Below are 12,228 nucleotides of genomic sequence, written 5' to 3'. Positions count from 1 at the left end.
CATCACATTGGCACTGAAGGGCCTCTCCAAACTGGACTGCGCCTAACAGTTTGTAGAATCACAGAATGGTTTAGGTAGGAAGGGACCTTAAAAATCATCCAGTTCCAACCCCAGGGACACCTTCCACTAGACCTGTTTGCTTAAAGAAAAAATTACGTGTTTGTGAGTTTATTTATATAAATATCTCCATTTGAATTGCTCAGTACATTTGTGTTGGCTCTTAATTGGTAGATTTTGTGAGCTTTGCTTTTTCTTTATTTAATTTCGCTTCTTTCATGCCCCAGCCCCTGGGAGACACCAGCAGGTGAAACTTGCCCTTTGGTCTAATGGAAAAATAATGATTCCCTGGAGTAATTGTTTTGGTTCCTGCAGGATTATGGAGGCAGCCTGCCTTTCTTTCTTCCTTTCTTCCTTCCTTCCTTTCTTTCTTTCTTCCTTCCTTCCTTCCTTCCTTCCTTCCTTCCTTCCTTCCTTTCTTTCTTTCTTTCTTTCTTTCTTTCTTTCTTTCTTTCTTTTGCTCTTTCGCTCTTTCGCTCTTTCGCTCTTTCTTTCGCTCTTTCTTTCGCTCTTTCTTTCTTTTGCTCTTTCTTTCTTTCGCTCTTTCTTTCGCTCTTTCTTTCGCTCTTTCTTTCTTTCGCTCTTTCTTTCTTTCGCTCTTTCTTTCGCTCTTTCTTTCGCTCTTTCTTTCTTTCGCTCTTTCTTTCTTTCGCTCTTTCTTTCGTTCTTTCTTTCGCTCTTTCGCTCGCTCTTTCGCTCTTTCGCTCTTTCTTTCTTTCTTTCTTTCTTTCTTTTTCTTTCTTTCTTTCTTTCTTTCTTTCTTTCTTTCTTTCTTTCTTTCTTTCTTTCTTTCTCTCTTTCTTTCTTTTTCTTTCTTTCTTTCTTTCTTTCTTTCTTTCTTTCTTTCTTTCTTTCTTTCTTCATTCTTCTCTCTTTCTTTCTCTATTTCTCTCTTTCTTTCTTTCTCTTTCTTCCTTTCTTTCCTTCCTTCCTTTCTCCCTTCCTTCCCTCCTTCCCTCCTTTCCTCCTTCCTTCCCTCCTTCCTCTCTTCCTTCATTCCTTCCCTCCTTCGTCTCTTCCCTCCTCCCTTCCTCTCTTTCCCTTTCCTTCCCCTCTCTGACAGTTTTGCTGACTTTTGGGAACTGATTTTGCTTCCCAGCCCTCACTTCAATATTCCTATATTTTTAAGCTGCAAATGGAAATCTTTAAAAAGCAGCATCTGGCTGAGGAGGGAACTTCAAGACCAAAGCATCCCAGATCAATGGAGCAGAACAACCTGGGGGTCAAGGAGATGCAATTCCTCAGTTTTGGAATCTGCCTCTTGGCTGCTGGCTTGGAGAAGCCTTCCCTGAATCTTTGGTGTCCCCTCCTCAGAAAACCCTGGAAACAAAGAGTCAGAGCTTGTGTCGGGGTTATGGGAACTGAAAAACACTCCACAGCCTTGGGGAGTGCTAAAACCAGAGGATTTATTTGAGAATCCATTGAAATGAGCTATAATGATATGAAAAACCCATAAAAATCAGATAAACCACCACCTGCATTCCTGAAAAGGCGACTTCTCCCTGTAAACTGGTGTATTGTGAGGGCAAACACATGGAAAGGGGGAGACAACTGTATCTCTGAACACAAGGTTGCATCTCCCAGGATTCTTTCCAGTCCCTCAGGACACTGCTCAGCTCAGCTCATGTCTGCATTCCCAGTTTCTCCCAAAAGAAAGTGACTGTATCCAAAATATCTACTGGACATAGTCCTTGGCCTGTGCTGTTCTCCAAACCACACACTGGTTTTGTCCTGGCTGAATTCCCGTTGGCACAGGTCAAGCATCCCAGAATGGAACAGGATGGACCATCACAGCCAGGATTTGCTGTTATGTGCCCTTCCCTAAAGTAAGATCATGAAATCATAGAAGGGTTTAAGTTGGAGGGGACTTCAAGATCATCCAGTTCCAAACCCCTGCCCTGGGTAGGGACATCTTCCACTTCCCTTCACAACCTTTCAGGTTGCTCAGAGCTCCATCCAACCTGGCCTTGGACACTTCCAGGGATGGGGCAGCCACAGCTCCTCTGGGAAACCTGTTCCAGTGCCTCCTCCAAAACATTCTGTGGGACCTGACCTTCATGAAGGCTTCTCTTTGAAACCAAACTATTTTATTCTGACAACTTCCCACAAGTAATGGGATTTAACCTGCCCAAAGAAGGATCTATTCCTTGTGCCTCTCTCTAACCAAGCCACTGTCCAAACAAGCAGCAGTTTTCCTATTCCAGTTTGGTTTTACTCCAAACAAACAAACAAAAATATCCCACTGGTTGCTTTGCCCCGACGCCTGAGAAGGATGGTGCCTTCAGAGGCTCGTTTTGTCCTTCCTGCAAAGGCAATAAGTCTGGCATTTACAGGAGAGTGTTATTTTTAGTTATCCCCATTGTGTATCCTCTTCTTTGTGTGTCATTGGCACTGCTGGGTGTTACCACTGAGTGACAATTTTGGCTCCACAGCAGCAAATCCACAATTGTTGCACCCCAAGATACCTTGGTTTACCCAGTCTTCCTGGGTTTTGTTGCTTTCAGAGCACCCAGTGCTCCCCAAAATACGCAAATGAGGGTGATTATTTGCAGAAAACGAAGTTCTACATTTCTCTTTGTGTCTTGATGCTTTGTGGACTTTATTTCACGCTGGTGAATAGAAGGAGAACATCCTGAATTAAATATAGACAAGTCTAGGAAAGGTGACAGCTAATAAACACCCCAGCAAACAGGGAATCCCACCTGCTGGCAGGTGCCTCTCTCTGGTTTTATGGGATCAGAACAACGTGCTCAGGAATATTACACCATTCTGAGCCATTCCAAGGAATTCCCAGAGCAGGAAATTGCCAGGATGTAATGGATGTTGCCACAGATCTCTCCCAGCAGAGTTCAAAGTGGAACACAAGGATATGAATAGATGAGAACACAAACTGAGACACTCAGGTTAAATTGGTCCTTGGAATAAACCAGGCAAGAAATTATGGTTACTGAACTATTATTTGTCACTATTAGTAGAAAAAAAAAGAACCCCAAAATATAAAAAAGATTATTCTTCACACCTTTGAGGGAGATATGGAGGGATTGTTGCTTCCCCAACTGCCAGATATTAAGAAAATGAGAAATGCAAAATGATTGTTGTTTGAAAACTTCACCATTTTTCTAGTTACCCAAGAGAATTTTGGGGAAATTTGAAGGTATTCAACTCCAATAAATAAAAATTACAAATACAGACACTAGGAAGTGTTAAAATTCTTGAGAGTGAGATAGAGCAGGGAGTAGAAATCCTACTGATGGTGGATGAATTAACCTAAAATATTGCATCTGCAAAAAGGACCCACCATTTGTTGATGAAAGAAAGCCCTCCTAATATTTTCCAGATACGGATTATTGATTTTTTAGGCTGGGAGAACAAAAAATATGCAGCATTTAGGCTCAGTTCTACCCCTGTGATTGGTCTGGTTTCACATGCTCCGTGAATTCTTACGGTGACTTTGGGCTGGATTCCTCTCCTTGAACAAACACAAAAGCCTGAGGTGACAATTCCATGAGCCACAGGTTAAAAAAAATTAGGCAAATTCACTAGTTTTGGTGAGGAAAATCAGTGTGTCTGTAGGACCTTCTGCCTCCATCAGCTCTTCACTGAGAAGGAGGGAATGAGATCTCTCAGCTTTCACAGGGACACAGCATGGAAGGCTGAGAGTGATCAAAGCAGCAGGGAAATCAAAGCTGGACTTTGATAATACAATTCACAGAGATGGAAAGGAAAAGGTTCTTCCTCCAGAGGGTGGCTGGGCAGTGAACAGGCTCTTCAGGGAATGGGCACAGCCCCAAACCTGACAGAGCTCCAGGAGAATTTGGACAACGCTCTCAGGGACAGGGTGGGGTTGTTGGGGTGTCTGTGCAGGGCCAGGAGTTGGACTCGATGATCCTTGTCGGCCCTTCCAACTCAGGATATTCCCTGACTCCATGACCTCATGAGGTCAGTTATCCCAGGTTTTGCCATAAGAAATGGGCAGTTCCACCTGGGTCCACCCTGATCCACTTATGTAGGAATGTTGTTGTTCTTCCCACACTTAGCACTTCCCACAACAATCAATTCCCGAGCCTTCCTGAGGAAAAGATTTTGGGAACTTCCAAGCTTATCTCATTTCCTGGGCCATTCTCCATGGATCTGCCCTCTGGATTGTTCCCTTTGTTCCAAAAAAGGCTTTTACATACCTGTTTTATCAACTCCTCCTGTGACACATCTGAGTTCTCTACGTTTATTTTTAGGATTTTTGTGAGGATTTGAATAGTGGTGCAGGAGAAGTTAAGACACATAACACTTGTTACAGGCTTGGAAATTTGCCTTTTTGTCTCAATTCCAGATGATTTTTTGACAGTGTGAGTTGGTCATTCGGAGGAATATGGATTTTTGGTGGACTTTGGTGACATAAAATGAAAAGTCTGGGCCATCCATCCCAAGATCTATGTCTTTAGACTTTTCTTATGTAAGGAACAGATAAAATAACCCCCAAAAAACTAAAGACATGGTCCAAAACATTGATTCTGATTAGCCCAGAGCATTTTAAGTGACACCTCCCTGTTGCAATCCCACTAAGTCTGTGCTAAATATAAATAAAACATATATATAATATAAACATCCTGTACTAAAAGCAACTCTTGAAGGGAGATTCCTGAAGAAAGCAAAGCTACACTTTTGGGACATGAAGAGAGGCAATTAAAGGATCAAAGCCAACCAAACCAGGATCTAACATCAATTAATTGATCTTTGAAAGTAAATTAATTAGAGAAAAGGATGCTGTTGCTGGTCAACCAAGTGCTCTGATAGTTCCTGGGATGATGATTTGAAGTAGCTGGGAATTAAACACTCTCTTCCAATTGTTTCTTAATTTTTCTCTTCCTTAATTTTTCTCTTTTCTTCCTAAATTTTCTCTCTTTTACGACTCTTGCAATATCATCCCTGATTTTCTGTTTCCATGCCCTGTAAGCTCTGAAAATGCATAAGATATCCCAGAAAGCTGCCATGTTCACTTGTGTGGGATGAAATGGCATGAGAAAAAGGGTATTTAATAACGAGAGCAGAAGTTGTGGGGGATGGAGTCTTGAAAGGACTGGAGCTGATGTCCTCTCCTGGCTCTTAGTTGGGATCTGAAAAGGACATTTCAACGTGACTGCTCCTCATTAACCCACAGAGATTTTTCAGATCCCAACTAAGAGCCAGGAGAGGAATCAGCTCCAGTCCTTTCAAGACCTCCCATCCCCCACAACTTCTGCTCTCGTTTTTTAAATACCTTTTTCTCTGCCATTTCATCCCACACAAGTGAACCATGGCAGCTTTCCTGGGTATCCTTTGCATTTTCAGAGCTTACAGGGCATGGAAAAAAATCAGGGATGATATTGCAAGCGTCTGGAAAAGGGATCTTTTCTGTGATGAAAAGAGAAAAGAAGGTAATGTCTATTTTTCGTGTGTTCTAGGTCAGCAAAACTGGGGAAACTCCATGCTGGTCACATGGGAAACATGTGAACTGCAGCTACTCTTAACCACAGGCTCATGTGCTACAGATAAACATCACATGGAAATATGGAATTATAGAATCATTAAGGTCAGAAAAGACCTCCAAGATCATCGAGTCCAACAATTAACTCAGGACTGACAAGGCCACCACTAACCGATGTCCCCAAGTGCCACATCCACACGGCTTTTAAATCCCTCCAGGGATGGGGACTCCACCACTGCCCTGGGCAGCTGTGCCAGGGTTGGAAAACCCTTTCAGTGAAGAAATTGTTCTTAATTTCCAGTATCAACCTTCCCCCGGTGCAACTTGAGGATGTTTCCTCTCATCCTGTCCCTTGCTCCCTGGGAGCAGAGCCCGACCCCCCCCCGGCTCCAACTTCCCACCAGGGAGTTGTAGAGAGCAAGAAGGTCCCCCTTGAGCCTCCTTTTCTCCAGGCTGAGCCCCCCCAGCTCCCTCAGCTGCTCCTTGTGCTCTAGACCCTTCCCAGCTCCATTCCCTTCCCTGGACACCCTCCAGCCCCTCAATGTCTTTCTTGTCCTGAGGGGCCCAAAACTGATCCCAGGATTTGAGGCAGTTCAGGCTGTTTTCTGCTCTGAGGAGGAGGCTGAGAACTGACCTGGTCAATGCAAGCAGAGCAGGGTCTCCAGACAGCTGGCTTTAAATATCTGGGTTTAAATAAGTTAATTAAAACTCTCTTACAACAAAGGTTCTGCATTAACCACTAACTGGAGGGGGCAGCCAGACATTATGGGGTCAAGGTTAAGGCCATACTTTTTCCGTCCCTCCTCTGTAAGGAGGTTTGGAGATACAGGAGATAAAGACATGGGAGCAATCATTGGGAAGGAGAAATCCTTTCCCAATTTCCAGGAGCTGGGGGAAGCTTCAGGTATGAAACCATAATACATATTTTTAAAACTCTAAGAGCAGACTGTGCTGCAGCCCTGGAGAGCAAAGGCTGAACATCTGTCCTCCAGTGGGTTGTTTTTTACAATCACAGGCTGGTTTGGGTTGAAAAGGACCTTAAAACTTATTTCATTCCAAGCCCTCTGCCATGGGCAGGGACACCTTCCACTATGCCAGATTGCTCCCAGCTCACTGTGGGGTTTCTCCTGGATGACACATGAGTCACTGAACCTCCAGTGGCTCAGGCAGGTCTCAGACACTCTCTGTTCAAACTCAGTTTCAGGCTGATCTCAATATTTATCTCATAAAAACCAGCTCCTTTGACTGGTTTCAAAGCGGTGATATTTCTATGAGAAATGTCTCCTTTCAGGGGATTTGCCTTTTTTTTTTTTAAGAACAAAGCAAACAGCCCCTCCTTCCCCTTCACTCCAATCCCAAACTATCACTTGACATTTTTCAGTCTTCTACCAAAGCCCTCAAAATTTTATGTCTCATCTGAAATAGACGTTGGTACTGAAATGTTTTATGAGAAAAATAAACACTGTGGCCATTTTCCCCATGGTCTTGCTTTTCCTGTAGCTCTGTCACAATAAAATCCATGAGTTTTTCTTGGTGTTGGCTCTGGAGAATTTTAATGTGGCCATCAGGAACCCAACTCACAGAACCCCAGAATGATTGAGGTGGGAAAAGACCTCCAAGTCATCGAGTCCAACCTGTGCCCCATCCCCACCTTGTGCCCCAGCCCAGAGCACTGAGTGCCACGTCCTGGCCTTCCTTGGACACCTCCAGGGATGGGGACTCCACCACCTCCCTGGGAAGTCTATCCCATTACTTAACAACCCTTTCCAATAAGAGTTTTTTCCTGAATTCCCCACCCCAGTTTGCTGAGCAGTTCCCTGGGCAGCACCATCAGTTGTTCCAATGTTGCTCCTCAAAAATCCAGCCCTCGGGTTTTGTGCATCCTGCTGGTCCTGGAGTGGCACTGACCTCTGAGTCCAACTGTCTTCCCTAAATGTGGTGGAATTAGCAATCAGTACACTGGAAAATCATAGAATGGTTTCTGTTGGAAGGGACCTTAAGGATCATGTTGTTCCAACCCTTTTCTGTGGGCAGGGACACCTCCCACTAGACCAGGTTGCTCCAAACCCTGTCCAACCTGGCTTTGAACACTTGCAGGGATGGGGCAGGTCATGATTTGGCACGTTATAGAAACATTATTCACAGCTGTTGTGTTCTCACTCCATAACTAACATATTAATCAGTGAAGAGAAGAGGATTTGGGAAAATCTGGTGTCACAGTGATCTTCTGTCTCTATTTCTGCTGCATTAATTTATATTTTAACATATGTTGGGGTGTCATTTATGGTGAATTCCCGTCAAAGCTGGTTCTGCTTAACACGGAGATCTTCCCATGGAGACCTGTCAATAGGCATATGCTGGATTATGTCCAAATTTTCCTTTCTGTTCACTGCCCTGAACTTATATTTACAGTGAATGATTTCACAGATTTCCTTTCCATATCCCCGGGATTTATTTATAGAGAGTGGAAAGAACATTGGGTTGTTTTCTTTACTAATTTGTCACTTTTAATGCTTGTCCCCCAGATTTCATTTCTGCAAATAAACAGAAGAAAGAATATGCAAATCCAGTTTATACTTCTGGAGGTTTCTCCATATCAAAAGGATTCAGAATTAAAAGAAAAATATGAGAGAGAAAAGCTGAATTAATTTTATTCGGTTCCTTACACCCTGGCATATTCTGTGATTCTGTGAACACAATCCTTTACAGAGGATTTCTAGTTTTCCATCAAAAAACCTTCCTTCTATAACTCCTCACATTTTTCACCCAGAATGCCTTCAGATGCTAAAAGAATAAAGTAGCTTTTTGGATAGAGTTGCTAAAAAAATAAAAACTTCTCACCTTTAAAACTTGAAAATTCTCTTTTTCCAAAATATTTTTAATCCAGTCCTCAGACTTTCTGGGTTTTAATTAAACCTTGAAGAGTTCTCACAGATACAACTTTGAGGAAAAAAGACATTTTTCATCCCTGTAAAATCATTATTTCTTCCAGCAGTCACAGGTTTCCTTGGAATCATAGCTGAGGGAAGATCCCTCTTAGTCAGTGCCATGGAAAAGATGTTTTCTAGGGAGTTTTATCTACTTGTTATTTCTTGTTTACAAACAGGGAATATCCCACAACTTCCTGCAGTGTTTGGAAAAGAAAGGCCTCATCATGGTGGATATTTTATCCCATACTCCAAGAGTTGTTCATCCACCCCCCCAATACACACCCTACCTAAAAAGGAAAACAGGCCAAACATCTCTGCCTTTCTCCCTCCCCTGCTTCAAGATGATGAAAGCAAAGCTTTGGGCTACGAAAACCTCTATCCATAACTTTTTTTTCCCCCTCAGAAAGCAACAAATAGATACAGCAATGGAAATGTTCTTCTCCCCACAAACACGTTTTTGAACACAAGGGATGAACGTAATTGCTGCCCAGAAAAAAAATGACAACCAAATCACTCGGGTTTTTCCCCACAGGGAGTGACTCTTGCTCCTCCCACCTGGTCTTTGGATCATCCAGATTTTACTTTTTCAGCTTTTGCATCATCTTAACCAACTGATCCCATGGAACCAGGCTGGGAGAGCTGGGGGTGTTCAGCTTGGAGAAGAGAAGGCTTCAAGGAGGCCTTTGAGACCCTTCCAGTGCCTAAAAATGCTCCCAGAGAGCTGGAGAGGGACCTGGGACAAGAGATGGACAGGATGTGACAGGACACAAGGAATGGCTTCCCACTGCCAGAGAATAGGGATAGATGGGATATTGGGAAGGAATTCTTCCCTGGGAGGGTGGGGAGGCCCTGGCACAGGTTGCCCAGAGAAGCTCTGGCTGCTCCATCCTGGAAGTGTCCAAGACCAGGTTGGATGGGGCTTGGAGCAACCTGGGCTAGTGGAAGGTGTCCCTGCCCATGGCAGGGGGTTGGAACTGGATGATCCTGAAGGTTCCTTCCAACCCAAACCATTCCACGATTCCATGATTCAATGACTCTATGAAGCCCTCTCTAATTCATGTTACAGTCTTCCAATGACATTTAAACCCTGGTTAGTGGAAGATGTCCCTCCCTATGACAGAGAGTGGGGCTGGATGATCTTTAAGATTCCTTCCAATCCAAATCATTCTACGATTCAACGATTGCAAAAGACTTCTTGTCCTCCTGGAACCACCGTGATGGAAAAGCCAATTTACCGCCATCTCCACCCTCCCCAGGCTGGATTCTTGGAATGTCCTCTAACATGCAGATGAGTCCTCTTAAATGAGAGTCACTTTTACTCTTGTCTTCCTTGGAGGAACTTTAAAACTGTTTGGTTTTGCAGGAGTTGTTGAAGTTTTCTGGTTCATTTAGAGGTTGGGCTGAGACTTCTTTGGATGCTCCCCGAAGACACAAACCCTCTGTGTTTCAGAGCACCCCAGAAATGTTTACCCAGACCTTCCACAAATAAGAGGGTTTTATTGCTGTCATAGCTAAGAGCATCCTTAAAAATTATAAACTGAATTTAGATTCTAATTTTAAAAAGCAATATTATAAAATCCTAATAAAATATGGTGAAAACACCGGTGCAATATTTATTTTCTGTAAACCTATTAAAGTTGTGAATGGGGAAATTGTGGCCTTCAAATCATACAATCATCAAGGTTGGAAAACACCTCCAAGATCATCAAATCCAACCTTCCACCCAATATCACCATTCCCACTAAACCATGTCCCCAAGTGCCACATCTACTTGTTTTTTGAACAATTCCAAGAGTGGGGATTCCACCCCTTCCCTGGACAGCCTGTTCCAATGTTTAATCAGTCTTTCAGTGAATGTTTATATATTTCAAATAATCTCTACTATTACATCTCCAGGACATTTTGCAAAGGAAATTCTTGACCCAGGTACCCACCTAGAACTGAAATGGAGACAGCTCTGGGGAAGGATTCATGTCATTGTGGAACAAGACCAGAAACCAGGAATGATACAAGAGAGAATTCCCAAATCCTTGAGTATTCATCCAGTGCATTTGGAGAGTGATTTGACTTAGATCATAGAATGGTTTGGATTGAAAGGCACCTTCAAGATCCTGCAGTTCTAACCCCCTGCCATGGGCAGGGACACCTTCCACCAGCCCAGGTTGCTCCAAGCCATGTCCAACCTGGCCTGGAACACTTCCAAGGATGAGGCAGCCACAGCTTCTCTGGGCAACCTGTGCCAGGGCCCCATCACACTCACAGGGAAGAATTTTTTCCTAATATCTGATATTCCAGTTGTGTAGATCTGGTGGAAGTACACGGGGCAGGATGGGAGGTGTGAGTGTGAGAAGGACAGAGCAAGTGTCATAGAATCATAGAACCATAGAAACATAAACCCATTGAGTCATAGAATTGTGGAATTACAGAATGGTTTGGGTTGGAAGGAATCTTAAAGATCACTTAGTTCCAACCCTCTGCCATGGGCAGGGACACCTCCCACTAGCCCAGGTTGCTCCAAGCCCCGTCCAACCTGGCCTTGGACACTTCCAGGGATGGGGCAGCCACAGCTTCTCTGGGCAACCTGTGCCAGGGCCTCGCCACCCTCATGGGGAAGAATTTCTTCCTAATATCTAACCTAAAGGTCTCCTCTTTCAGCTTTAGTTGCCAAGGTGTTTTCTCAGACTGATGAATCACCAGACAGAGCCTTCTGCACCTTCAACTCTGTGGCTCCTTCATAGTCCTGCCCCAACATGGATCTCACCCCACCCCAACCCTGCTGGCTGTTTTGAGAGGCTGTTCCAAACCCTCCTTTGGCTTTGATGCTTAGAAATGTTTTGCCTTTCCAGCCAACATTCATCTGAGATGAGTTTTTAGCTCTTTATCCCTGTGCCAGCTTTATCCTGCAGCTAAAATAATTGTTCCTCCTTCCTTCTGCCTGTCTAGAGGCAGAGTCTGGAGACCAGGCACAACTCCTACTCAGCTTCCAGCTCAAGCCAAGCTCTTCTAGTCTTTTCTATTTAAAGAATCTCTTCTTAGCTCTGACAGTCCTTGCTTTTCCTTCATGGATTTCGTGTGGAATCCATCTTTCCCGAGTGAGAGTTTGTGACATTCCAAACAAGCTCCCAGCTTGTGTAAGAACTTTGCTCTCATTACAATCCTCTCTCTTAATCCAGTGAAACAGCATCACATCCACCTTTTTCACAAAGCTTTGCAAACTCATCAGTCCCACTAATAAGTGCATCTGAAACTCAGGAATTTAATATTCCATCCTTTAGGATTTGACTGGAGCTGAAACTTCGGTGTGAACATTCACAGTTTATCTTTTGCATGACAGAGCAACCAGAAAACCCAGATCTGAGAACTCAGACTCATCCTAGACCAGACATTTGTAAATCAGCTGATTTTTACTTCCAGAAATGGGAAGAAGTTTAGACTTTAACTTATTGATTCCAATATATACCTATATGCACATATATTTTATACACACAGGCACATATATATATATAGAATAAACACATGCACACACAGTGCAACTACCAACCTTTTCAAAGATTCTGTAGTTTCCCACTTTTCCTCCAGATTCATCCCATACAACTCAACTTCCCCTAGTTTTTCACACGTCGTTAATGCTCATAACTGCCCTGTGAATCAATTGTAAATACAGGTTATTTTTCTTCTTTATCATTCCAACTTGTCCCAGAAATAAGGCAAGGAAGAACCCAGAGAAGGGACTTCAGCCACAGCAAATTAAGTGTAAATTACAGAGTAATTAGTAAATCA

At 43.4% G+C, this 12,228-nt stretch overlaps 1 long non-coding RNA gene across 3 annotated transcripts; it reads right to left on the bottom strand.

Moving 5' to 3' along the window:
- Positions 1-1,156: 1,156 nt before the first annotated feature.
- On the bottom strand, positions 1,157-10,823 carry LOC135406568 (uncharacterized). 3 transcript variants are annotated; one of them, XR_010426370.1, is made up of 6 exons: positions 10,709-10,823; positions 10,383-10,405; positions 7,315-7,447; positions 6,153-6,201; positions 5,312-5,445; positions 1,157-1,377 (listed from the first exon to the last, which is right to left on the bottom strand). It is a non-coding gene; the product is annotated as an uncharacterized LOC135406568 (long non-coding RNA). The 3 variants fall into 3 exon arrangements; XR_010426357.1 differs by lacking the exon at positions 10,383-10,405 and having other exon boundaries at positions 10,709-10,798; XR_010426390.1 differs by lacking the exons at positions 6,153-6,201; positions 10,383-10,405 and having other exon boundaries at positions 10,709-10,798.
- Positions 10,824-12,228: the final 1,405 nt, after the last annotated feature.

Source organism: Pseudopipra pipra, chromosome 1, assembly GCF_036250125.1.
Source record: "Pseudopipra pipra isolate bDixPip1 chromosome 1, bDixPip1.hap1, whole genome shotgun sequence".
NCBI classification, from domain to species: Eukaryota; Metazoa; Chordata; class Aves; order Passeriformes; family Pipridae; genus Pseudopipra; species Pseudopipra pipra.
Note: the sequence above shows the minus strand (reverse complement) of the source record. Positions and strands in the feature narration are given on the sequence as shown.